We start from the raw sequence: 24,904 nt of genomic DNA, 5'->3' as shown, positions 1-24,904 counted from the left end.
CCTAAGTGGTCTAAGTGTTACTAGGTGGGACAGTGAACCACACCCAGAAGACATGATTCTGGGAGGCATTAACAGGAGTGTTGTGAGCAAGACATGAGATGTCATTCTTCTGCTCTGCTCTGTGCTGATTAGGCCTCAGCTGGAGTATTGCGTCCAGTACTGGGCATCACATTTCAGGAAAGCTGTGGAGAAATTGGAGAAGGTTCAGAGAAGAGCAACACAAATGATTAAAGGTCTAGAGAGCATGACCTATGAAGGAAGACTGAAAGAACTGGGCTTGTTTAGTTTGGAAAAGAGAAGACTGAGAGGGGACATGATAGCAGTTTTCAAGTATCTAAAAGGGTATCACAAGGAGGAGGGAGAAAAATTGTTCTCCTTGGCGTCTGATGACAAGACAAGAAGCTATGGGCTTAAATTGCAGCAAGGGAGGTTTAGGTTGGACATCAAGAAAAACTTCCTAACTGTCAGGGTAGTTAAACTCTGGAATAAATTGCCTAGAGGGCTTGTGGAATCTCCATCGCTGGAGATATTTAAGAGCAGGTTGGACAGACATCTATCAGGGATGATCTAGATGGTGCTTGCTCGTCCCATGAAGGCAGGGGACTGGACTCGATGACCTTTCGAAGTCCCTTCCAGTTCTGTGACCAAATGTGTCGCTAAGGTGAAAGTCATGCTGGTGAAGAGGAGTCTTCAATCTGGGGAGCATGCAGCTAACTTGCCTTTCTTGTGACACACTGGCAAAGTAGCTTTTGTGTGCAGCGGGGCTGTGGCTTTGTTTATTTTCCATTTAGAGATGGGACCACAACCACCCTCAGATACAAATTCTCACGCTCTGAGGGTATGTCTATACTACCCCGCTAGTTCGAACTAGGGTGGTTAATGTAGTCATACGAACTTGCAAATGAAGCCCAGGATTTGAATTTCCCGGGCTTCATTTGCATGTTGCCGGGCGCCGCCATTTTTAAATGTCTGCTAGTGCGGACTCCGTGCCCGCGGCTACACGCGGCACGAACTAGATAGTTCGGACGAGGCTTCCTATTCCGAACACCTATTCCTGTACACCTCGTTCCAGGGTGTGGCAGCCCCAGCTGTCCCCAGTGGCTAGGAAGGATCTGGCTGAGGTTTGGCAGGGCTTGGCTCCACAGGGGAGGGGAAGGTTGCTGAAGAGGCGGAGCCTCAGGCAAAAGGGGTGGGGCTGGGCGTTTCCCTCCCCAGCTGAGCCTTCACCCGCCGCCCATGATCATATTACTCCTCCTCGGAAACCTTGCTCAGTTAACCTGATGAAAACTAGATCTCTCCCCTGCCCCAAACAAACACAACAGAGCTGAATGAGAGCAGCAACCCACCACAGGACCCCTCCCCCAGCATAAACAACCCAGGGTGTGCCGGTGAGAGACAGCAGAGAGGTTTGGCAAGAAAACAGATTTCAATTCTGAGCCTCCCAAAGCTCTATTTGAAACAACGGGGGATGAGGTGAGGATTTTAAGCAGTCTTGGAAATGTCCATCGTATTTTGGAATCCATTGGAGGCTGCTCCAGGCTAAGAAGATAAGTGGTGGCAGCCAGCATGCGGGTGAATATATGAGGTGGGACTGTGCATTTTAAAGTGAACTGTTTTTCCCCCCCAATAATGGGTATAATCAAGCTCAGAACGGTTGAAATTCCCCGAGGGAGAAATAATAAAATCCACATTCTGGCAGCTGAATCCTCAATCCTGCTCAGTTTAACAAGTGATCAGGAAACAAAAATCATCCAACTGTCCACCAAGGTGCTGTGCTTGGATCAGCACTCGGGAAAGAAACATTCACTTGGTCAAGTAGAGCTCCAGTTTCCCCAAGGGGAGTGTTCGACTTGCGTCCATTTTTGTTTTGCTTTTGCGGATAAATCTCAGGCCGCTGTTCTGCTAACAGCGCGTTGCTGTTGGTTTTTCTCTTAGCGGCTTGTTTGCGTCGATAATTCGGCCTCTCGCGTATTTTCCTTTCGAAAATAAGTTTGCTCTATCCTGCAAGCTGTGGGCCACAGCGCTGAGTGCCTTCCGCTCCCAACAGGCCCCGAGCAAGGCTAGAAAACCCCAGCGCAAGAGTGAGCGCTCCGCTTTCAAAATCGCTCCCCTCCCTTTGTTCCTGGGGACCTTTGTGTGGCGTGTGCTGTCGCTGGAGTTTCCTCCCCTTTGTTCCCAGGCAGCTGTGGCCTTTGTGTTTCCAGCAGCGTCTGAGGTATCTTTGCCCGTTTCCATCCTGACTGCAGCTTTTGCGCCTCCCCTCTCTTCGGCGCTCGGTGGTAACATCTGCCAGCAGAGCCAGCGCCGGGCTTTGCGCTGCACCTGGATCCCGGATCATTAGGAGACTGCAGAGCAGCTTCCGATTCTCTTCCAAGTCTTTGGCTTTCCCCAACCGGCAATCGGGTCCAAGTGACTCCCGGCCCTTGACCAGCGGAGGCCCGGCATCTGCCAGCTGCCCCTGGCTGTTGTTCCCAATTTGACAGGGGGGCCTGGAATTAAAACCTCAGACCTTTGGTGGCTGCCTGTCATGCGAAGGACCCCCGGGCACTGTCATTTGGCTCTGGTCAGGAACAGAACCTGCCTCAGGACGGCGTGAGTGTCGCGGCAGCCCTGTGGAGGGCAGCGGGGAGCCAGTGTGTGTGAGGCCCGCATGCCGAACCCTGGCTCGGTCCTTATGCCAGGGTGCCAGGCAGAGCTGCGGGGGGCTTCCTGGCCTGAGCATGGGGCAGGGTGGGCATACACCAGAGCCCAAGAGAGCAAGGGGACAAGTGATTATGGGAGGAAGAGAGGAGCAGGGGGGCCAGGGTTACTTAGGTTTCCGTCAGAAAGAGCCTCACTCCAGAGCAGGCTCTGGGTGCCCTAGAAACACTCTTAACAGGAGCGCAGCCGTCGCAAACCTCCACGGCCCAAAGCAGCAGCATTTCTCCTTCCTCTGACCGGCTTGTCCTCCTCCGAAAGGTGACGGATCCAGCGTCAAGCCCCCCCCCGCCCCCCACACTTCCCTCCTCAGCTCCCACCCTCGCCTGCCTCCAACGCACAGGCCTTGCCCTGTGCAAGTCTGGACCCCTGGGGGCGCTGAGCACAGAGCACTCCCCAGGGAAGGGCCCTCCCCCCAGCTGGGCCCGGACCCCCACCCTCTCAGAGGCAGAGGAGCGGTGCTGCTCACAGCCGTGCCAGCAGGGCATCGCTTGCCTTCGGCGCTCGGGACGGACAAATAACATTAGCATGCTCAGAATCCGCCCTTTGCTAGCGCCTGTCCCCTCTGGGGCTCCATGCCGCAAGCGTGTCTTAAGGCTCGGCAGATGCCCCAGTGAGCAGGGTGAAGATTCATATCCTGCTTTCGCAGCGGGGAACCGCTGGGACGTGCTGAACCACGGACAGCCGGAAACAGAGCCCAGCCGCCCTGTGCTCTAACCACTGGGCCCTGCTTCCTGCTTTCCACAGGCCTAGAGCATTTCACCTCAAAGAGCTTCCCGAAGCAGCGACAAACAGTACCATGGACACGCAGCCGCCCCAGGGTGCGGCGAGGGCAGCCAGAGGCATAGCGAAGGTGTTATGCGCCCTGGGGCAAAGGCAAAATTTGCCTCCCCCCGCCCGCCACCAACGCATGTTGGGGCCCAGAACCTGGCGCACGGCTGATCCCGACCCTGGGAGGAGGGGGGAAGCTTGTACCGCATTTTCCCCCCTCCATTTTGGGGCCGGGCCCCTGCATGCACTAACCCGCCAGTGGAGATGGAGGAGGGTCGGGCTGGGGGTGGAGAGGCAGGGAAGAGGCGGCTCCAGCCGGCAGTGGCGGGCGGAGGAGGACCAGGCGAGCCGAGGGATGACAGCGGGAGCGGCGGGGGACTAAATTGGCACCCCCCTAGTGTGCCAGCCACCCCGCCCACCCTTGAGAGCAGCGGTGAGCCAGTACAATACCCTGGGAGGGGGCAAATTTTGGCTTTGGAATTCAGGACACCCACCCCCCTCCCATTCCCCAAGGCACCAGGGGATTTTTAATGGCCAGGCCTGACCGGTAAAATCCTCATGAGGCCCAGTGGCCGGTAGTTGCAATACAGTCCTCAGTCCCTCTCTGCGAGCATGGTGCTTCCATCTGCTCTGTGGAGGTCTCACGGGGAGTGATGCGTCGGGTCCACGAGCTCTGCAGAGGCCTACGAGCAGCTTCAGACCGGGCCGTGGATTTTGAAGGATGAAGGGCTGAGCTCCCCTTGCGGGGATTCAATCCGCCCATCCAGGGAGCAGCAGGCCCTAGCCCTGGTTTGTACACGACTGGCTTCTGCCTCTCAAAGCAGCACTAGGGGTCGAAAGCAGGCTGGACTGGCTGGAGGTGGAGTTGGAAAGGCGGCTGGCATTGCTGTGGGGGAAGAAGAAGGCTGGAGGATCTTCTGTGGCGAGCCAGCTTTGGAACTAGGGGCAGGGTAAGAAGGCAACCAAGGCAAGAGTGAGGGAGAAAGAGATGGGGCTAGCGGTGCACTGAGCCCCGTGCTTAGTGGGGTCCCTCAAGCGGGCAGCCTTGGGACAGGTTCCCAAGCAACCTGATGAGCCCTTTCACCTGTCCCCCCCTCATGAGGCTCCTTCACCTGGCAGCCAGGTGGTTCTGTGGCGCACAAGGGCCTATTTCTTGCCTGCCTTTGATTTCTGCTGTCAGTTATGCACCTGCCTCGCCTGTATCCCAGCGATGGGCAACCTAGGCTAGCAAGTGGGTTGCAGGCGTGGTCCTCCTTCATCCTAGTGGGTCACAAGCTTGGCGGAACCGAGATCGTCTCCCGGGAGAGGGTTGTTGTGCTCACTGCGCTGGCGTAGCTCGAACTTGCAGGAGGGCGGCGACGGAACCGTAGCAGCACTGGGACTGGGGGCCGAGGGAGCGCCCGGCTCTCACGGTCAGTGCTGGGCGCTATCAGCCTGCACCTCACTTCGCAGGCCCTGGCTTTCCGTGCGTGTCACGTCAGTAATACCGGTGGGGGAAAAACCCAACATGGGGGGAAACCAGCAGAGTCTGGCAGCCCTGTGTGCGGGTAATGGTAACAAAATGTCTCCCGGGCCGCACACAGAGCCCTGCTGGGCTGCATGCCGCCTGCAGACCGCAGGCTGCCCTCCACCGCAGTATCCCCACCGCGTGTGGGGCAGCTGCCCAGACTCGTCCTTCTCCCACAGGCCCCGCCGAAAGAGCCCCAACGAAATCTCGTGCTGCACCACCAGGGTTTCTTTTCATTTCGTTTTTCTTTCCTCCTTAATGAATCTGACCATAAATCTGAGGGCAGGTTGTCAAGGGCTGATAAAGAACGGAGAAGGGAGGGTGTGTGGGGCGCAGGGTGGTCATATATCACAAGGTCTGAAATGCTCTCAAGGGCAGGAGGGTGACAGGCCACGACAGACCAGTGGAGCTGTAATAGAGACAGGAAAAATCCCTTCTCTGGCAGGGCTCAGCGTGCATTGTGCTGTGCCAGGGAACCTTTATTTCCTTGCTTACGTCCCGAGAGACACAGAACAAAAGCCGAAGGCCGGCACCTGCTTCAGACGAAAACACGAGCGGCTCAGAGAGGGAACGAAGCCTGGTCACACCATTCCCTTCCGGTGCTCCCGCCGCTGCTGTTCGGCTCCCATCAACCCCACTCCTGGCCCGGCTGCGCTCACAGGAATTAGCAGGGAGCTGCCGGGCTTAAAGCACAAGCGAGAGGTGTCAGGGCTTCCAGAAGCTGCCAGGGTGTGAAAAGCCAGCGGGAAGAGGGAGGCTGAATTAGGCTCAGACAGCACCATTGGCAGAGCCATGCACTGTGGGCTAGGTTTGGGGACTGTGGCTGAACTCCGGCCGTGTTCATTAGTCCAGTTAGTGTCACCGGGCCAGGAGCGGGGAGACGGAGATGGCTTGTCTTGTATTTTGTTTTTTTAAACTTTGCCCTCCCCCTGTGTGGCCCTGGGAGCTGGGGAGGGGGACACACTGGAAGGAAACTTCCTTGCCAGCCATAAACCGCAGCCCCACCTTTAACTCCACCCCGGTCTCCCCAGCCTTTCCCTGAGGACTGTCTCGAGCGATTGGTGACAGGAGCGTGAGCAGTTCTGGGCAGGGTCTGTGAGGCCGGCAGCGCCGTCCGCGTATAGGGGTGCCAGATGGTCTCCCAAAAAATACCTAACACGCAGGCTAAAAATTTGTCGAGCAAAAAAAAAACACCCAACACTACGAACACACATGCTATGTTAAAACTTAACTTTATTAGTCCCAGCCACGCCCCCCCCCCCCCGGCTTCTGCGCTATCACAGGCTCCTAGCGCCGTGGCCCCGCCTTCCAGCCACTCCCCCACCCACGCCAGGCTTCCATTGGGTGCACAGCCGGAAAAATCAGAAAATACCAGATACTGCACATGTCCTGTATTTTCTGATTTTTTTTACCGGACAGAGAGCGCAAATACTGGACTCTCTGGTAGAATACTGGACACCTGGCGACCATATCCGTGTATCCTGCTCTGAGGGTCCCTTGTTTGGCCTCCGCAGATTGGTGGCAAGAGGTGAAGGAACTTGCTAGGGACAGAAAATACCTGGGATTGAGTAAGGAGGGAATGAGGACCTGGAGACTGGGAACCATCCGCGTGGAGGAATTGACCAGCGCACTCACTGGGGTACAGGTTGGACCCGCCTGGGCCGGCACCCTCAGGACCTGAGTGGTCCCGAACCAGGGAATTATCCAGACCAGGGAAGGTCAGTGCTCCCTTTCTGGCCACCAGTGCCGCTCCCGGCCTCCTGTCTGGGCTCTGGGGCTCCCAAGGCTGGGACCGCTTGGCCACCGCCAGTCCCACTGTCATCAGGGGTTCCCCAGCCAGGGTCGGGGCTGCTCAGCCACCACCAGCCCTGCTGCCACTGGGGGCTCCTGGAGTTCCCCGGTCGGCGCAGCTCGACCGCTACCGTGCGCTGGGACAGTCGCCGGCGTGCATCTCTCAGCGCTGTCCTGAGGGGGAGGGGGACTGGGAAACGAGTCCCTTCCTCCTTCAGTGCCCTGAGGCAGGTTGGTGGCTTGTGTTGCCTGATGAGAGCCCGAAAAGGCTGCCTTTGCTCACAAGTTCCTCACTTCTTTCTACCTGTCCCTTTGACTTTGAGAAGGTCCCTAGGGCTTGACCGGTCACTTGGCCTTTTGTGCTCATTGCAGCCACTGGCCTCCCGACCAGCTCCCAGATATCTGATGTCTCCATTTTTCCTTCCCTCTTTCTGGCTGGCTTCATTTATTATTTACCGATGACATCCAGAGGACACACGGGCGATGGGTTCAGTTATGATGACTGCAATAAAATCACTTGCTTACACTAAATTACTGGGAAGATAATACATTCATTAGACTGGCTGCGGGATTAATCCTCTGGCGCTGCCGGCTGTCTCGTGTTACCGGTTACAGCAACATGAGTGTTTCTAAAATATCACTGAGCAAAGGGGAGGTTGGGAGACCCAAGGACAAAGGCTGGGAGCTTCTGAGCACAAGGTGTCTTCGTTCAGCTCCCGAGGGGCACTGGCGGAGCTTCATCCCGCTGGTCTCTGGCTCCCACGCTCCTTGGGCCTCTCTTCTGAGGCCGTCAGGGCAGGCAATTAGTGCTGATGGCTCCCTGCCCCCAGAGCACTGGGATCTCCCTCTTGTCACACACAGGCCGCTCATGGCTACGCTGAGGGGCAGCTCTCAGGCACTATGGTCTGGGACTGAATTGGAGCAGACTAACCTTGCAAGCAGCCTAACTACATCTGATCCCCACTCCCTGTAGCCCATAACTTGTAAGTGAGCTTAGCTCTGGGGAAGGATATTGGGCTGAGAGAACAGAATGCAAAAGCTGCCCTCTCTTCTGGTCAGGTCCTACCACAGGCAGTGGTAGTGAAAAGTAGGTAGCAGTCACATGACGCCCAGTCAACCTGTGGAACTCCTTGCCGGAGGATTTTGTGAAGGCCAAGACTTTAACAGAGTTCAAGAAAGAACAAGATAAATTCATGGAGGTTAGGTCCCTCAATGGCTGTTAGCCTGGATGGGTGGGAATAGTGTTCCTAGCCTCTGTCAGAGGCTGGGAATGGGCAATGGAAGAGGGATTGCTTGATGATTACCTGTTCTGTTCACTCCCTCTGGAGCATCTGGCATTGGCCACTGTTGAAAGACAGGACACTGAGCTACATGGACCTTTGGTCTGACCCAGTTTGGCTGTTCTTATGTTTTCTTTGCACCCACACTGACCTTCCATTACTGCTCCTAGCAGCTACTAGGGATGTTAAAAGGTGTTTATTTAGGTAAACGTGTAACCACATAAAATTTCAGCAGTTACACACAGAAGGGTGGAAGGGGGGGCAGACGGCTGCCCAAGAGCCGGTGGAGCAGTGCACAGGTGTGTCTATGGGGGGGAGCTGTGTGTAACTGTGCACGTTAACCGATGAGCCCAAACTCATTGAAACGGTTGCACTTTCACATCCCTGGTAGCTGCACATATCAGAGAGGAGCTGTAAACGCCCCCAGGCCTAAACTCCCTGCCACTAAGGCATCTCTGGCGTACAAAGGGTGCTGGATCTTCACAAGGGCTTCCAGGGCAGCCAGCTATCGGACAGTGCGGGGACAGCAGCAAGCCAAGCAGACCTCAGTCTAACTGGGGCTTGGGCCTGTACCACCAAGGTCAGTGGGATCTTTGCCAGTGACTTATATGGTAGCAGGCCTGAACCACTGATGTCCTCAGAGTTCTCTCTCTCTCATTGGGGTGCTGTAAGGGCCTCTGAGTCTTGTTGGTCTGGGAACATATCTGTACCTTGCACATCTGGGAGAGAAGGGATAAAAGGGTCATCCATGGTGAGGGAGGGAGTCCTCTTATCATAAATGCTGCCAGCAAAACCCTTGAGTTACCACCATCCTATATACGCTCCCCTGGGCAGTGGGTAATGTAGGCAAACCTGCCTACGCTGCCATGCTGCCTGAGAGGGGCTGGTGCCACGCTGCCTGGCAGCCCCGGCGCTCAGCTGGGATTGGGCGGGACTTGGCTGGGGAGGGGAGGTTAGCTGTTGCCAAGGTGTGGTCTCAGGGAAAGGGATCTGGCTTTGGGTAGAAGCCTTCCCAAGCTGATACTTCACCCACTGCCCATGTTGCATCTAACTTCACATGCACTCAGAAACAGCTGCAGGCATAATATTTCAAATGAAGTGTGTGTGTGAGAGAGAGAAAGAGAGAGAGAAAGGCTTTCTGAAATTCGCTTTGCTTCTGTTAATTCATTCTGACTTGTTTAAAAATAAGGGGCCTTTTGGTTCTATTTTTGGGAAGGTTTTTTGTTTGTTTGTTTGTCTTTTGAATGGTAAAACTGTTTACCAGGGTCAACTATACTTTTGGAAATTAGTCTCCTAGTCGGATGAGATCTTCCCCTCTTGCAAGTGACTTTAGCTTGGAATATGAAGAATGTGGTATCTTGACATTCAAAGGCGTTGCTGGGAGCAGATATGCCTGTTTTGTTATATATTTTGTACTTGGGTTCGTTTAGAAAAAGGAACATTCACCCAGTGAATGAGGCCATGCATTTTGTAAGTCCTGCGTAAGCCCAGTGGGGAATGGGCTGAGCTAGAATGGTCTGTTGTAGGTTTAAGTCGGGTTTAAGCAGGGCATGGGGGCTGTGAATTTTGCCTTGGTATCTTTCTAGGAACTTGCTTGTTTGTTTCGTGCTGTTAGAGCTTTTCCTACTCTTTGGCCAAGGTGTTGCTACAGAGTTGTATGAAAAAGCTGAAAAGTAGGTAAAGTCTCTGGGCACTGTACTTCATTTTTACTCCATCTTTATCCAAGCAAATCTCTCCCACATCTCTACTACTTTTTCGCATTTCATTTTTCACTCTTCTACCAAAACCATTCTCCCTCCACTCCCACTGGTGAAACAGTTCCACAGATTGTGTCGTTTCTCCTCCAATGTCACATCGGCCCAACATAAGAGAATTTCCCGTTCCTAAACTGGGTGAAAGTTGGCCAACTTTCAGCGTAAAAATCAGACTTCAGAGGTGGAAGGGGCTAAAATTCTGGCCCCTTCCTTAAAGCCATGAAGTTCAGCCTTTATAGAATGAGTCTTAACATGCAAGAGAGTTGTACCTTCCAACACCTGCCCCATCCAAGTTAGGAGAGGCAGCGTGAATGGAATGGATTGCAGGGAAAGCAATCTTGTTGTGCTTCAGGGACTGCCCGGGAATACATCATATTAAGTGCAAGATAGGATCAGGCTATTGAGCCTCCCTCTGTGAGTAAAACCTCCCCACAATGACCTCGTCAATTGTGTCACGCCTACAGCCTGACATACAACAGGGAAACCCTGCCCAATAATGTTTCTCATCATTAGTTTCCATCAGGCTCCAACTGCCATTTAATCCAAGCCACTGGGCGAGACCACCAGATAATCAAACCAATAAATCTTGTAAATAGTGTTCACTTTCACCAAGGGTGAGTTGCTTCCTGCCTCCCAGACCCATCTTTCTAAAGAGATAGAGACGACCGGGTGCTTGTCTGAAAGCCCTTTATTTAACGGGGCGTATTGTAGCTCCGTGTAGCTTTCTGGGTTCCTAAGGATTGACTACAATTGTCTACTTGACACTCTTAGTAAGCAGAATATACTGTGCACAGTGGAAAAATACAGCTGTTGCCTCTGCATGTGTGAGCTCTGCTGCTTCAATCAAGCTGTCAATAGGGTATGTTTTGAATAATTCAGACTTTGAGCTACAACCAGTAAGTCCGGGAATATTTTCAAAAGTGCCTGCAGCGATCTACAGTGGCAGGAACAGTCTCTACCAAACTTCAATTGCCAGCTACTACCAGATGCACCTCAATAGAGCCGCGTTGGTTGTGCTGCCGAATTTCTGTTCCCTCTTTTTCACTGTCTTTCTCTATATGCTAAAACCTCTGCCCTCCCCATTCATCAGTTCTATCATTCTTTTCCCCTTGTACTTCTCTTCAAGAGCTTGTTTATTGGCACTGCTGTGTGCCTTTTCAAGCCCGCTAATATTAAAACCACAGAAACGCAAGGGGGGAGTGAATATGAACTGATGTTTTCTGTTCCTGCCGTTACTCTCCTGCAGGGAACTTGGAAAATAAGATAAACTCTGAGGCATCCTGGCTATTGTGGTATAGACACCTAACTAGAAGGATGGACATCTAGTTAGATGGACAGACAACCGGACAACTGGTCTTAAAATGGAAGTTGATGATTAGGGTGTGGCGGGTAATCCATCATCTGTTGTTATATAACCAGTTGAATCTGTGGGCACCCATCACGGTATCTCGCTGAGTGGTGATTACTTCATGTTGTTGCGTGAGCTGTAGAAAGTCCTCTCCACGTATAGCTATTGTTCCTCTTCACATGCTGTAAACTATCTGAGGTAAATTATATACATTTTCCTTAAATGTCCATGTGCCAATCCATACACTGTTATGACCATTGAGTTGCGATGGTGAGACAAGATAAAATAACTAATTAATGGCCTCTGAACATTTTTCTGCTTGTTGTTTAGGACCAGAAAGGAAAGAGTTTGTCTAATCTAAGGATTAACCGGTTACCCAATTATGCGGTGAGCATCACCCTTACTGGGACCATGTCTACACTAGGAAACTATTTCAAAATTTCTAAATTCGACTTGATAACTCACAATTTAACAAATTCGAACTAGTGTGTCCACACTTCAGGGAAGCGTCGAAATTAGTCCGAGACACGCTCCGTTAATGTGGGTGCGCTACCTCGGACATAGAGGCCCAGGAAGCACTGGGGCGTAATTCGAGTTACTCCAGGGAGGAGTTATTTCGAAATAGCAGCACCGGCACATCCACACGACCGCTATTTTGAAATAACTATTTGGGAATAAGCGTTACCCTGATGAAAAGCAGGAGTACAGATTTCTAATTCCGCGGCCTGTTATTTCGAAATAACGGGCTTGGTAGTGTGGATGCTCCACTCCTACATTCAATCTTGGGGGGAGGTGTTATTTTGAAATAAAGTGGACAAGGGCTGAGTGATACTTACCAGGTAAGCAGTTAACCAGTGGCCTGGCCGGGCTGGAGAAGCCCCTACATGTGGCGTGGAGTGCCCAGCCAGGGTCAGCCTGGCCGTAGCAGCCTATGGCTCAGCAGGCCCGGAGCAGCCCCCCACGCCACGGGCAGGGAGCTGCTCCAGCCTGGCTAGGCCCGTCACCTGTGGGATCCCGGTTAGCTGGTTAAACTTAACATTTAACCGGTTAGCTTGTTAAACAGGATTTTACATCCCTAGTCTAATCTTAGTGAGGGGGCCCACTTCATCATCAGACCAGGAAAGACACTTATTTCCCAATAGAAGCTTTCATCCACCCAAGCTTTATGAAACTATTCACTCCTCCATGGGGATGTGCCAGAGAAAATTCCAGCTTGGAATTCCCCTACTAGCTTCAGTGGTCAGCACTGGGAACTGAGCCTACAACAACATATCTCATCCTGCCGGTCTTGCAGTGGCTGCGTATGGTGGAGATGCTAAGGATGCTGCGAGAGGCCCAAAGAGGGAGGCATAGCCAATCTCTCTGGTGTAATCATCTTAAATTGGAGCTCTGTAGTGCCCAATCTGTACGCCAGTGTATTCAATCGGATAGCTATCTAGCAAATAAATCCGATTTGTGGATCTTTCCTGTTTGCAGAGTGTTCAGCGCATCAGTCTCCAGGGAATGTCTTTATTGGGGCTTCATTGTATTACCAGCCTGTTAGTTTCTCTGGCTTTCCTTAATAAGTCTGTCGATTGGTTCGACGCTGACCGGCTGGAAACAGGAACTCATTGCTTGGTGTTAGATGAAGAAGCCCGTGCTTGCTCTGGGAGTTGGGCAGGATTTTCAGACTGATGGAGGAATCGTTTTTCCAGGTGAAGTTCCCTTGCATGTTACGTTCTCTGTTGCTCTTCCCCGTTTTCACACTTGCATGTTTATGGTTTTCTCCAGTGGGCTATTTGATTCCCTCTCTGAGGTGCTCTAAGAGAATATTGTCCATCACTTATTAGACTTCGCCCTGGCAGACTACAGTTGTAATCTCAAATATCTGCCCTAGTTCTCAAGCCATTGTCTGAAAGGGATGTGCATAAGAATATAAGAACAGCCATACTGGGTCAGACCAAAGGCCCATCTAGCCCCGTGTCCTGTCTGCCGACAGTGGCCAATACCAAATGCCCCAAAGGAGTGAACAGAACAGGTAACCATCAAGTGATCCCTCTCCTGTGACCCATTCCCAGCCTCTGACAAACAGAAGCTAGGGACCCCACCCCTGCCCATGCTGGCTACTAGCCATTGATGGACCTAACCTCCATGAATGCATCTAGTTCTTTTTTGAACCCTGTTAAAGTCCTGGTCTTCACAACATCCTCTGGCAAGGAGTTCCACAGGTTGACTGTGCGCTGCATGAAGAAATACTGCTGTTTGCTTGTTTAAAATCTGCTACCTATTAAAAACACCTGTGTAAAATCCTGTTTAATTCGCTGGTTAAACGTTAAGTTTAACTAGTTAACTGATTCAAAGAGGGACAGGGGGTCGTTCCAGCCTGTGATTAGGGGCTACTCCAGCCTGGCTGCCTCTCGCCTCATGCAAGGCTGCCAACGCCTAGTCCGCAAGCGGACTTCCGCCCCGCCCCGTTCACATCCCTATTGTCTAATAGGCACTTTTATTCTAGAATGGGTGGGGTGAGACCTGCTGCTGATTGTGACCCTGTGCTGCAGGGTGATGAGCATCTTCATCTGCCCTGAATAGCGGGAGTCTAAGGTGTCCGGCACCTGGCAGGATCCAGCCTATGCTAAATCTGCATTTGCACCCACCGGAGGCAGCTGAATCCTTTGTCAGGTGAATGGCTCTTGTTGATCCTTCCTGTGCAGTCTGATGAGCAGAGTGCGGAAGCCTCCAGACCTTCTTCCTCGCCACCGCTCTGCCTGTCTGGGGAGCTGGGCTTGGAAAGGGGCTTTCTGTCTGCAGAGGCTACCCGCATGCCGCTCTCCTTTAGCACTTTCCATAGCCTGTAGCCTCTGTAATGTTAGAGTCCATTCTCTGGGGCATCTGGCATTGGCCATTGTCAGCAGACAGGCCACTGGGCTAGACGGATCTTTGGTCTGACCCAGCTTGGCCATTCTTATGTTCTTGTGTAAGCTCAGCCTACACTGACCTGCCTACAGCCCTGGTTGGTGGATCATGTTCAGTTTCAAGCCCAACGTGATTGAACAGCTGACAGGTTTGTGATCAGCCCACGAAAGAGGGTTTCCCTTTCGAAAGCAAATCTGTGTTTCTACTGCATTCGTCAGGGGGACTGATAAGGACTCCACTGTCCTGTCTCTGTGTTAATTCTCTTTCAGAAGAAGGTAGGTCTGAGCAACAGGGCTGAGTGCCAGGAATTCTGGGTCCCTCCTCCATTTTCTGTGAGGCTGAACAGGTCATTTAGCCTCCCTGCCTCAGTTTCCCCAACTGGAAAATGGCAATAATAATACTTTACTTGCAACTGGATTGGTCAGGCTACTCAGGTGGTGGCTTTACAGTGCTGAGCGTTATTATAATTGGGAATTTCTCTGTCATCACTTACTTTTACAAATTGTTATTGGTCTATTTATGAATTGCAGTAACAACGCAGGGCCCTGTTGTGTTAGATACTCCCCATCCATACACAGAACACAAAGGCAGTCTCTCTTCCCAAGAGCTTGCAGTCCAACACCAATCTTCTTGTCAGCAGGAGGCCTTGGTGTCATGATGTACGCTCTTTAACAAGCAGTCCGACACATTTCTGTGCCTAGAAAAACGTACTGCTGCAAGGGATCCCCTACCCGCACTGGCTGACAGAGCCGTGTCCTGTTGCTTTCCATTTTCACTTTTTAAGCTCTGAATTGGAAATTTGCCATACAGATTTGGTGCGCATTGCTCAGAGTCACGATCACAGCAGTTAACGCTGGGAACCACGCAAGCCAGCATGTTGCTTTACTGATGCACCTCAACCCCAACCTATGGCATCGCCAGCAGGTACCACTCCCCAGTGACTCACTCTCACCCCCTGGAAATCCTGAAATAGCCTCCCCAAAAGCCAGCCCCAAGCCAACTGGAAGCCGAACATAGAAACATCTCCCCCTGCTGGAGTCGTGCCACCAGGGGAGCTAGAGCTGGTTGGGAAATGGGAACTTGGTGTTTTCTTTCAAAAATTTCAAAACCTTAAATTTTCTTGTGGCAGGTTTTGACAAGCAGCGAGTTTTCATTTCCGTGAATGTTGGGGACAATTGTAATCTCCAATACTTGCTTATCATTTGTCGCCTCTTTTCTCTTTTCCTCCCATTTCCCCCCATTTTTTTTAATCCCATTGAAAACTGGGGGAAGCATAGGATGAGGAGAAAAAGGTCCAAATAATGCAGAAACATGATCCTGAAAAATAGATTTTTTTTGTTTTAAGATTTTATTTGAAAAATTTTTTAAAAAAAAGTTTTTTAAAGGATGAAAATGTTGCTTTTTTCCCCACAAAAAAGATCATTTTACAATGGGGACATGTCCTTCAGAACTTGTCACCCATCTAAACACAACAGGCCTACACAAATGGGGAATGACGGAAGCAAAGCCATTTTCCCCCTTCCTTACAGAGCAAGTTCATCCCGCTTCTGTAGACTGCCATTACCAGACTCCCTCGCAGGGCAACTCGCTCTAGGAGCCCTGGAGACATTTTGCTGGTTTTAACCCTTTAATGTTTCGTGATTTCCGGGAAATGATGACCCGCTGAAGGCCAGCTTGCAATGCCAGTTTGCGTGTTGATGGTTGGTTTCAGATAGCGGGAGAAGATGCTGGAGCTGCCCTCAATCCGTTCTCACGCACCCTTGCCAAATGATCACATCCCGTATTTATTTATTTTTAAACTACCTCTTGATTTAACCACTGTGCTGCTCCTGCTGTCCCTGCGCACACACATACTGTGGGCGCATGCCAGGGTGCTGCAAAGCTGCTGCAATAGTTCCCGACCTACCAAGTCCAGCAAAATTTGAAACCAGCTTTTCTGTGGGTTTGGTCTTATTTGTGGTTGGAACAATGAAATGCTGTAGCTACCGCAGTACGTTCCTTGGGATAAGACGAGGAGAAGCAGGAGCAAGCAAGGATCAGAGCCCCTCCCTCTTTGGAGACAAAGAGCGACAAGAATGATTAAAGGTCTAGAGAACATGACCTATGAAGCCAGGCTTCATGAACTGGGCTTGTTTAGTTTGGAAAAAAGAAGATTAAGGGGGACATGATAGCGGTTTTCAAATATCTAAAAGGGTGTCACAAGGAGGAAGGAGAAAATTTGTTCCTCTTGGTTTCTGAGGACAGAACAAGGAGTAATGGGCTTAAAGTGCAGCAGGGGAGGTTTAGATTGGACATTAGGAAAAAATTCCTAACTGTCAGGGTGGTCAAATATTGGAATAAATTGCCAAGGGAGGTGGTGGAATCTCCCTCTCTGGAGATATTTAAGAACAGGTTAGATAGACATCTGTCAGGGATGGTGTAGATGGAGCTTGGTCCTGCCTTGAGGGCGGGGGGCTGGACTCGATGACCTCTCAAGGTCCCTTCCAGTCCTATTATTCTATGATTCTATGAAAGACTCCGCCCGTGATAGGAGAAACTATCCGACCCTCCAGTTCAGGAAAGCACTTACCAAGTGCCCAAAGTAACTTGCTGGATAGGGACCTTATTTGGGAAGCCAGGAGTGCCGAATGTAGATCTGCTTCTCAAACGTAAGCTTGGTTTAAATAACCATAGTAAGAGGGAGCTGCAAACTGTGACGTGAGGACAAACGTGTTCATGAGTTTTTAAAACTTAAGGCCGTCACTTCCAAGGGTGGTTGCTTAGAGTTAGGCACCATACTCCTAATTTAGCCACTTAAATAAGTGGTCTGCTTTTCGGGTGTCCTGAGTCTGTTGAAATCAGTGAGAATGATGGGCGCTCTGCACCTCTGAATATCACACCGCTTAGTTAGCTAATAATTGTCCGTTTTAGGGACCAACATTAGATCTAACTGAAAACGGGTTAAAAGCCCATTGATGCGCTTCCAGTGCCATTCTGGGAAGCAAGAACCATCTGCTTTGGAGCCTGGAATCCAGAAGATGAAACAGGGCTGTATTCTGGCTACTCCCACAGACTATAAACTCCCAGTGAAACAGGCCCTCCCATTTTGGAAGGCAAACGCAAAAAGCACCCCCCAGATGGTAAAAAGGAAAATCAATTCGTCTGTAATAATCTCACCATTCGGTTGGTAACTCGGAGAAGGGAGTTTCAGAAGGGGTCACATTGATGGGGGCAGGGACTGCTCTGTTTTTGGGCAGCGCCTCATAAAACGGAGGCCGTGTCCCTTTAAAACGTTGTGGCAGCAGTTTCTTTGTGGCTGGCATAGCTCATGTCGTTTTGCAGCGTTGATTGGTCCAATCTCAGCCAATCAAAGAGAGGCAGGTGTCCCATTGGTGTGGGAGGGAGGTGCTTTCTTTCCATCATTGCTGGCTCTCGTGCGAGGTGGCTACAGTGTGCTGCAGAGCATTGGCAGAGGGAATTCACCTCGAATACACTGTCCTCCCCAAATCGGAGGGCTTTTCCACCTTGCCCTGTATTCCACCACTTGCTCCAAAAGTCTGCTGCCAAGTATGTTGCTACTATTCTGAGCCGGTCCCTATGTCCCTCCCTTTTTCCCTTCTCTGGCTACCTCCCTGGTTCAGTGTCAAGTCCACGCTCCCTTTTCCCTTCCCTCCACGGCCCCAGTCGGCACATCTGGCCTCATTTCCCTCTTCCCCTCTCTAGCCCTTAGGGCCATTTCCATTCTTTGAGTCCTTCTTTCATCCGACGGTTGCCAACTCTGACTGAAGCTGTTCCAAGGCTATTTTTTCCCAATATGACGTAATGTCGTTGTGACGGGGCGTCTGCTCCGCACTGGCCCTTTAAGGGTGAAACCGAGCCCTGGGAGAGCTGAGGCAGAGACAGCCAATGAGGGCCCAGCTGGGGCTGTATATATTAAGGCTCCTGGAGCGGCTGACTCAGCCTCACGCTTGCTGCAGCTGTGGAGTAGGAGGGACCTAGCTGCCAGGGTTCCTGACCTAGAGCAGGGCTGGGGAAAGGCAGGCAGGTCTGGGCAGGCTCTGGCCAGGCAAGCTCCCAGGCTGCAGGGCCTGAAGCAAGGCCTGAAGTTACTAGGGAGGCAGCCAGGGCAGTAGAAAGCAACAGGTCCACACCCCCTTGCCAATGATGAGTGGCCATTTCAGACTGCAGTTTCCCCCTAAGGCAGGGGGCTAGATGAAGACTGGCAGTGGGTCACCGAGGCAAGGTGGGCATAGGGGGCTGGGGCTTCCCAGAGGGGGAGGACCCCAGAGTGTGTGGGCACTGCAGCAGGGCAATACCCGGAGGAAGGACGCCATACTCCGGGAGGGATGTGGGTCCAAGCACAGAAGTGGAGGAAAAATAGGTAACAGCAGGCGTGACACCAGCTGAAAGGTGATGCTCTGGAGTGGAAAAGCTAATTCCCCAGGAGTCCAGCAGGAGGCGCCCAAGGTGGTGAGTCCCGGACCCCATTAAAGTCATTTTTTTAAAAGTAGCCTATTAAAATCTCCTGGGGGGGAGGGGTGTTTCAGTGGTTACCAGGAGTTTGATGCCAGTTCTGGGAGACTCCAGGCCAGTCCTAGAGGGTTAGCAGCCTTATTTCATCCCCAGTGGCATGCTCCCTTTGTGTCTGTCTTCATGATGCTGCCTGTACCCTCCCATTTCGCAAGTGCAAATCCTTCCCCTTCTTGTCCTTCAGATCCATCCTTAATATCCATTTCTTTCCTGACCCCACACTCTTCTTTCCCCCGGGTTGTCTCTTCACCTTTATTGCTGTTTTTTCCTTCGTGTGTTACATCGACCCGAGTTCGAGTGAAATCCTTTAGGCTACCACGTTGCGGTTTTGGGATGTGTTTGCAAAACACTCTCTGGAAATGGCAAAGGCCGATAGCGCGATGTTGTACTACTCTGTTTTGTCTGCTGCCATGTGGAAACCTGTCTCCCTATGAAACACTCCGCTGGTGTCAGCAGTAAAATTTTCAATAAACTCTTAGTTTACTAAAACTACTTCTGTAGGGAGGGCAGGGAGACCCGGAATGGCTTACACACACAACTGTTTAGAGGCCAGAGGGTTCATGCAAAAATGTCTTCATTTAAATTCAATTATTTTTCAAGAAGACCAAAAAAATATTTTTTTTTTCTGAATTGGGTCAACATTTAAAATCTGCGGCGCTCAGCCATTTTACATAGGATACAGTCACCCACGCTGTTTATCTTTAGGCAATATGCTCTTGCAAATGCCAATTAATTGCAGATTGCTGCCTGCTCCCCTCCCAGCAGTCTGGATAAACATGCGGAAGCCAGAAAGGGAAGGAGCCTTGTACTGACTACGTGGGGAATGAAATCTGTCATTGTCAGAGCCTTGTTATCTGCTAAGGAGGCAGGCTTTTAACAGTGTTCTTCTCGCAAACACTCTTTTCAAGCACCCTCCGAGTGTACATGTCTGGTGTCTCGGGTTCTGTTGATGGCTGGGCATCCGTGTTTGAAAGGCTTTGCTTTCCAAGAGGCTGTACAGAGATGTCCCTGCTACAAGGGAGTGCTGTCCAGTGCCGGGGGTGATGTGCTTTTAGCAAAGGGCCTTCAGAGGAAAGGTAAAAACCAAGACCTAGTGGAGCTCAAATGCCAGCTTGTAGTTTGATCTAGTTTAATTCTACTCTGTGGATTATGTGCCCACCTAGTCAATCGCAGGGCTTCTTGGAGGCGAGTCTGATCTGGAAATACCCTGTTTGGGAGGGTCATAGGTCCAAGTCAAACTGGTCCCGTGGGAACAGCCTGCATCGCTCTCCAGGGCTGGGTGATCGGAAACTTTTTTCCTCCTGTAAAAAAATCCCCTGCAAATAACCGAGAGGGACAATCCTTCATCAGTGGGGGACACACGGACTAGAACTGAGTGGGTCTTATCTGTTTCTAATGAATATACTGTGGCACCAGAGAGCCAGGGCAAAACTTCCCTCAGGGAGATCCTCCAGAGGACTTTAAACGGCCATCCCGACAGTGAATTTCTGGGCATGCACGGTTCTCGCTAGGAAAGAATGATGCAGGATTTGAAGTGAAGAGATAAACGTGCATATGGAACCATTCTCCCAGCCTCTTGGGGTGCTTCAGTTGGTTCGAAACCCAGGGACTACTTGGGGATGAGGCAGTTTCTGCTCTATTACCGTGTAAATATGGAGTAAATCAGGGGAATTACTCCAGATCAGGGGTGGGCAATAATTTTTGAAAGGGGACCACTTCACAAAGTTCTGAAGTGGTTGTGGGCTGCCCCAGAAGGGGCAGGGCCTGGAGGCTTCCAGGGCTCCCCTGCTCACAGACCCTGATTGGCCTGGGAGTGGGGGAGCACGTGTAGTCTTTGCCCCCACCCTCTACTGCCTAGAGAGAACAGCCAGCTGTTTTGAACAGCTGGTGGTTCCCTCTAGGTGCTGCACAATCTCTGGAGGGGGGAGGAGACTTCGCGCACTCCTCCACCCCCAGGTCTCATTGGCCCGGGTGTGGGGGAGTGTCAGGGAAGCCTGACACTGGCTTCATGGGCTGGATCCGGCCCATGGAACCTGTATTGCCCACCCCTGCTCCAGATTTACTCCGGTGCAACAGGGTAGAATGTGATTCATACTTCTTCACTTTGATGACTGCATCCATGCACATAATGGTTTCTAAGCCACACTGTTTATATTCTTCTTATTATTCTTATTGACTATACATTTGTATTATTATCATACATTTGTATTGCGTGAGCACCTTGTGGTCACAATGGGATTGTGCTAAGAACTATACGGTGAGTTTGTAAGGTCTCCAGAATAAGATACAATATGAACACTTAAGAGGTGCAAGGACCACAGCAGAATGGGATGAGCACAGAGAGGACTGGATGAGCATAGAGAGGACCACAACGGAATGGGATGAGTGCACAGAAGATGGGATGAGTGCAGAGAGGACCACAGCGGAATGGGGTGAGCGCAGAGAGGACCACAGCAAATGGGATGAGTGCAGAGAGGACCACAGGGGAATGGGGTGAGCGTAGAGAGGATAGGATGAGCACAAAGAGGACCACAGTGGAATGGGATGAGTGCAGAGAGGATGGGATGAGCACAGAGAGGACCACAGCGGAATGGGGTGAGCGCAGAGAGGACCACAAGGGAATGGGGTGAATGTAGAGAGGACCACAAGGGAATGGGGTGAATGTAGAGAGGATAGGATGAGCACAGAGAGGACCACAAGGGAATGGGGTGAATGTAGAGAGGATAGGATGAGCACAGAGAGGACCACAAGGGAATGGGGTGAATGTAGAGAGGATAGGATGAGCACAGAGAGGACCACAAGGGAATGGGGTGAATGTAGAGAGGATAGGATGAGCACAAAGAGAACCACAGCGGAATGGGATGAATGCAGAGAGGACCACAAGGGAATGGGGTGAACGTAGAGAGGATAGGATGAGCATAAAGAGAACCACAGCGGAATGGGGTGAGCGCAGAGAGGATCACAGGGGAATGGGGTGAGCGCAGAGAGGACCACAGCGGAATGGGGTGAGTGCAGAGAGGATCACAGGGGAATGGGGTGAGCGCAGAGAGGACCACAGCGGAATGGGGTGAGTGCAGAGAGGATCACAGGGGAATGGGGTGAGCGCAGAGAGGACCACAGCGGAATGGGGTGAGTGCAGAGAGGATCACAGGGGAATGGGGTGAGCGCAGAGAGGACCACAGCGGAATGGGGTGAGTGCAGAGAGGATCACAGGGGAATGGGGTGAGCGCAGAGAGGACCACAGCGGAATGGGGTGAGTGCAGAGAGGATCACAGGGGAATGGGGTGAGTGCAGAGAGGATGGGATGAGCACAAAGAGAACCACAGCGGAATGGGGTGAGCGCAGAGAGGATCACAGGGGAATGGGGTGAGCGCAGAGAGGACCACAGCGGAATGGGGTGAGTGCAGAGAGGATCACAGGGGAATGGGGTGAGTGCAGAGAGGATGGGATGAGCACAGAGAGGACCACAGGGGAATGGGATGAGTGCAGAGAGGATGGGATGAGCACAGAGAGGACCACAGCGGAATGGGAGAAGTCAGTCTGTTATGCTTGTTCCCATTAGAATTCTCAAATTTGCAGCATGTTTCCCTCTGTGCGCTAGCGGCTGTGCTTGGTAACTGCAACCCCCAAATGTTTCATTTCCATTGCCAGTGTGTTAATCTGGGGATTTTGCAGCATATATTAGACTTCGTTTTTCTCTGTCTGCTTTGATGTTGGTCTGTATTTTAGGAGGGCAGAGGGAATGCCCAATGTCTGTACAATGTTTTGGCGCTCAGAGCAGCAAGCCTCCCAGCCCAGGGAACAGACTTGCATTTAGCAGGGCTCCTGCTAGTGCTGTACAGATAGCGCTTTGAAGTTGCAGCTCAGCCTCTGAAGTCCCTCAGCTTCAGAGCCCAAGATCTGGTCCAAGCCGCAACTTCAAAGCACCGTGTGTCCGGCTAAGTGCAGAGCACTAGTGCGAACCCTGCTAGTCCAGCTGTTAACCGGAACTGGGAGGCTCACTCTGAAATGCTGCGTAGACGTTTCCTCCTGTGACTCGGAAATTACCCTTTCTGGATGGGAAGGAAGCCAAGCCAAGCAGATCGGGTCCAAGAGGTGTTCCATCCAGTTGTCTCTACACAGACACTGTAGGGTCTAATGTGATTATCGGGAGAAGAGGATGGAACCCTCCAAATTCTGAGCAGGACATGAAAGATGACTAAGGGCTTAGGGACAGAGGCAGTTCTAGTGAGGAGAACTTTCTGAGAAAAACAATCATACAGAAAGTCTGCGATCTCCTGGTCCTGTCAGAGCCCAGGAACGCTGCTGAAGAATAGAATTGCCTGGCCCACGTAGAGCCCACGACCATTGAAAAGCTTCTGGAATCATGTGCAGGTGACTCAGAGAACATATGATGTTCAGTTACTACAGGAGACTACGAGGGGTAAACGTGTTAGTCTGTAACTTTAAAAGCAAGTCTTTCCCGTCTTCTTTTGCTGTTATAAATTCTGGATTCCTGATATTTCTGCTCTAGCTCATCTGAAGAAGTGGGTTTTGCCCACAAAAGCTCATGATACTATCTATATTTTTGTTAGTCTCAAAGGGTATGTCTAGACTACAGGCTTTTGTCGACAGAAGTTTTGTCGACAGTTACTGTCGACAAAGCTTCTGTCAAGAAAGAGCATCTAGACTACATCCAGTTCTGTCGACAAAGCAAGCCGCTTTGTCGACATGAGAGTGTAGACGCAAAGGACAGTGTAGATGCAATAACGCCTTCTGTGGACAGAACTTTGTCGACAAAAGGCGTTATTCCTCGTAGAATGAGGTTTACAGCCGTTGACAAAACTGCTGAGTTCTGTCGATGTTATGTTGACAAAACTCAGTGGCAGTGTAGATGCAGGTATAGTTTTGTCGACAAAAGTCCACTTTTGTCGACAAAACCCTGTAGTCTAGACACAGCCTAAGGGCATGTCTACACTAGGAAACTATTTTGAAATAACAAAGATCAATTTCATAGCTCCTGAAATAACCAATCAAACTAGCGTGTCCACACTACAGGGAAGCCTCAAAATTAGTCTGAGGCAGGCTCCGTGAATGTGGACGCGCTTCCTCAACTTAGCGCCCCAGGAATCACTGGGGAGTAATCAGTTCAAATTACTCTGAGGAGTCACTATTTCGATATAGCAGGACCGGAGCATCCACATTACTGCTAGTTCGAAATAACTCTTTTGAAATTAGCGTTATTCCTCGAGGAAAGCAGGAGTACAGATTTTGAAATAAGCGGCCCGTTATTTTGAAATAACGTGCTTGGTAGTATGAATGCTCCGCTTATTAATTGGACCTAAGGGGGGTTATTTCGAAGGGAGGTTGTGGAATCTTCAACACTGGAGATATACAAGAGCAGGTTAGACAGACACCTCTCAGGGATGATCTAGATGGTGCCATGAGGGCAGAGGACTGGACTCGATAACCTCTCGAGGTCCCTGCCAGGTCTAGTGTTCTATGAAATAAAGGCCTAGTGTAGACCATGGCCGTAGGACGACTTGTTGTTTTTACAGGAGACTGTTAAAGGAGCCGCTTTGAATTCGTGGAACTGGGCTTGTTTAACCTAACCAGAGCTGGAGGAGAGAGATGATTTGCTCTCTAGAAATTCATCAGAGAGATAAATACCAGAGCAGGAGGGAAGTTATTTAAGTGCCAATGTGGACACCAGAACAAATGGATCTAAACTGCCCATCCACAAGTTTAGATGAAATTAGATGAAGGTTTCTGACCATCAGAAGAGGGACGCTTTGGAACAGCCTTCCCAGGGGAGCAGTGGAGATAAAAAACCTAGCTGGCTTCTAGGCCAAGCTTGAGACGTTTACAGAGGGGATGGTACGACGAGCCTGCAGTGGCATTTGGCTCAGCTGTGACTGCTAGTAGCAAATCTCTCCCATGGCCAGAGACGGGACGTTAACTGGGGAGGGCTCTGAGTTACCACAGAACTTTCCTTCCTAGGGGTCCGGCTAGGGGGGCTTACCCACGGGCTCAGGATTCGTGCCCTATTTTGGGGGGAGGACTTGTACCCCCGCTGCGATTGGCAGCGACACTTTTCACCTTTCTCTGACTCATCGGGCACCGGTCGCTTGATGGGTTACACTAGGGTAGTGCTGCTTCCATTTCCCCCGCCCCCCGTGGGCCACTTGAAAATTGCCGAGGCTCTCAACGGCCCTCTTGGTGATCTTCCCCAATGTTGTTTGGACCGCGAGCTCACTATTGTCAAGCTCTTTGGATAAAAGTGCCGGATTAAAAAACCCCGCTCTCATTAATGCTTGGGTTTTGTTCCTCAAATCAAAGCAAGCAAGTCGTATTTGAATATCAGTAGGGGTCTCTG

At 51.2% G+C, this 24,904-nt stretch overlaps 1 protein-coding gene across 12 annotated transcripts in view; it reads left to right on the top strand.

Annotated features, from left to right (window-relative positions):
- Positions 1-24,904, top strand: part of DAB2IP (DAB2 interacting protein) — a 372,254-nt gene that overhangs the window by 209,393 nt on the left and 137,957 nt on the right. Inside the window, exon 1 of one of the 12 annotated variants that reach the window (XM_075905460.2) lies at positions 17,981-18,489. The exons of the other annotated variants lie outside the window; for them this stretch is intronic. The gene's annotated coding sequence lies outside the window, so the exon portion shown is untranslated. Of the gene's footprint in view, positions 1-17,980; positions 18,490-24,904 lie in introns of those variants that run through there. 12 annotated transcript variants of the gene reach the window in all.

The sequence above is a fragment of the Pelodiscus sinensis genome, chromosome 23, assembly GCF_052426305.1.
Source record: "Pelodiscus sinensis isolate ZL-2025 chromosome 23, ASM5242630v1, whole genome shotgun sequence".
NCBI classification, from domain to species: Eukaryota; Metazoa; Chordata; order Testudines; family Trionychidae; genus Pelodiscus; species Pelodiscus sinensis.
The sequence above is the reverse complement of the archived record's forward strand: the minus strand, read 5'-3'. Positions and strand labels throughout refer to the sequence as shown.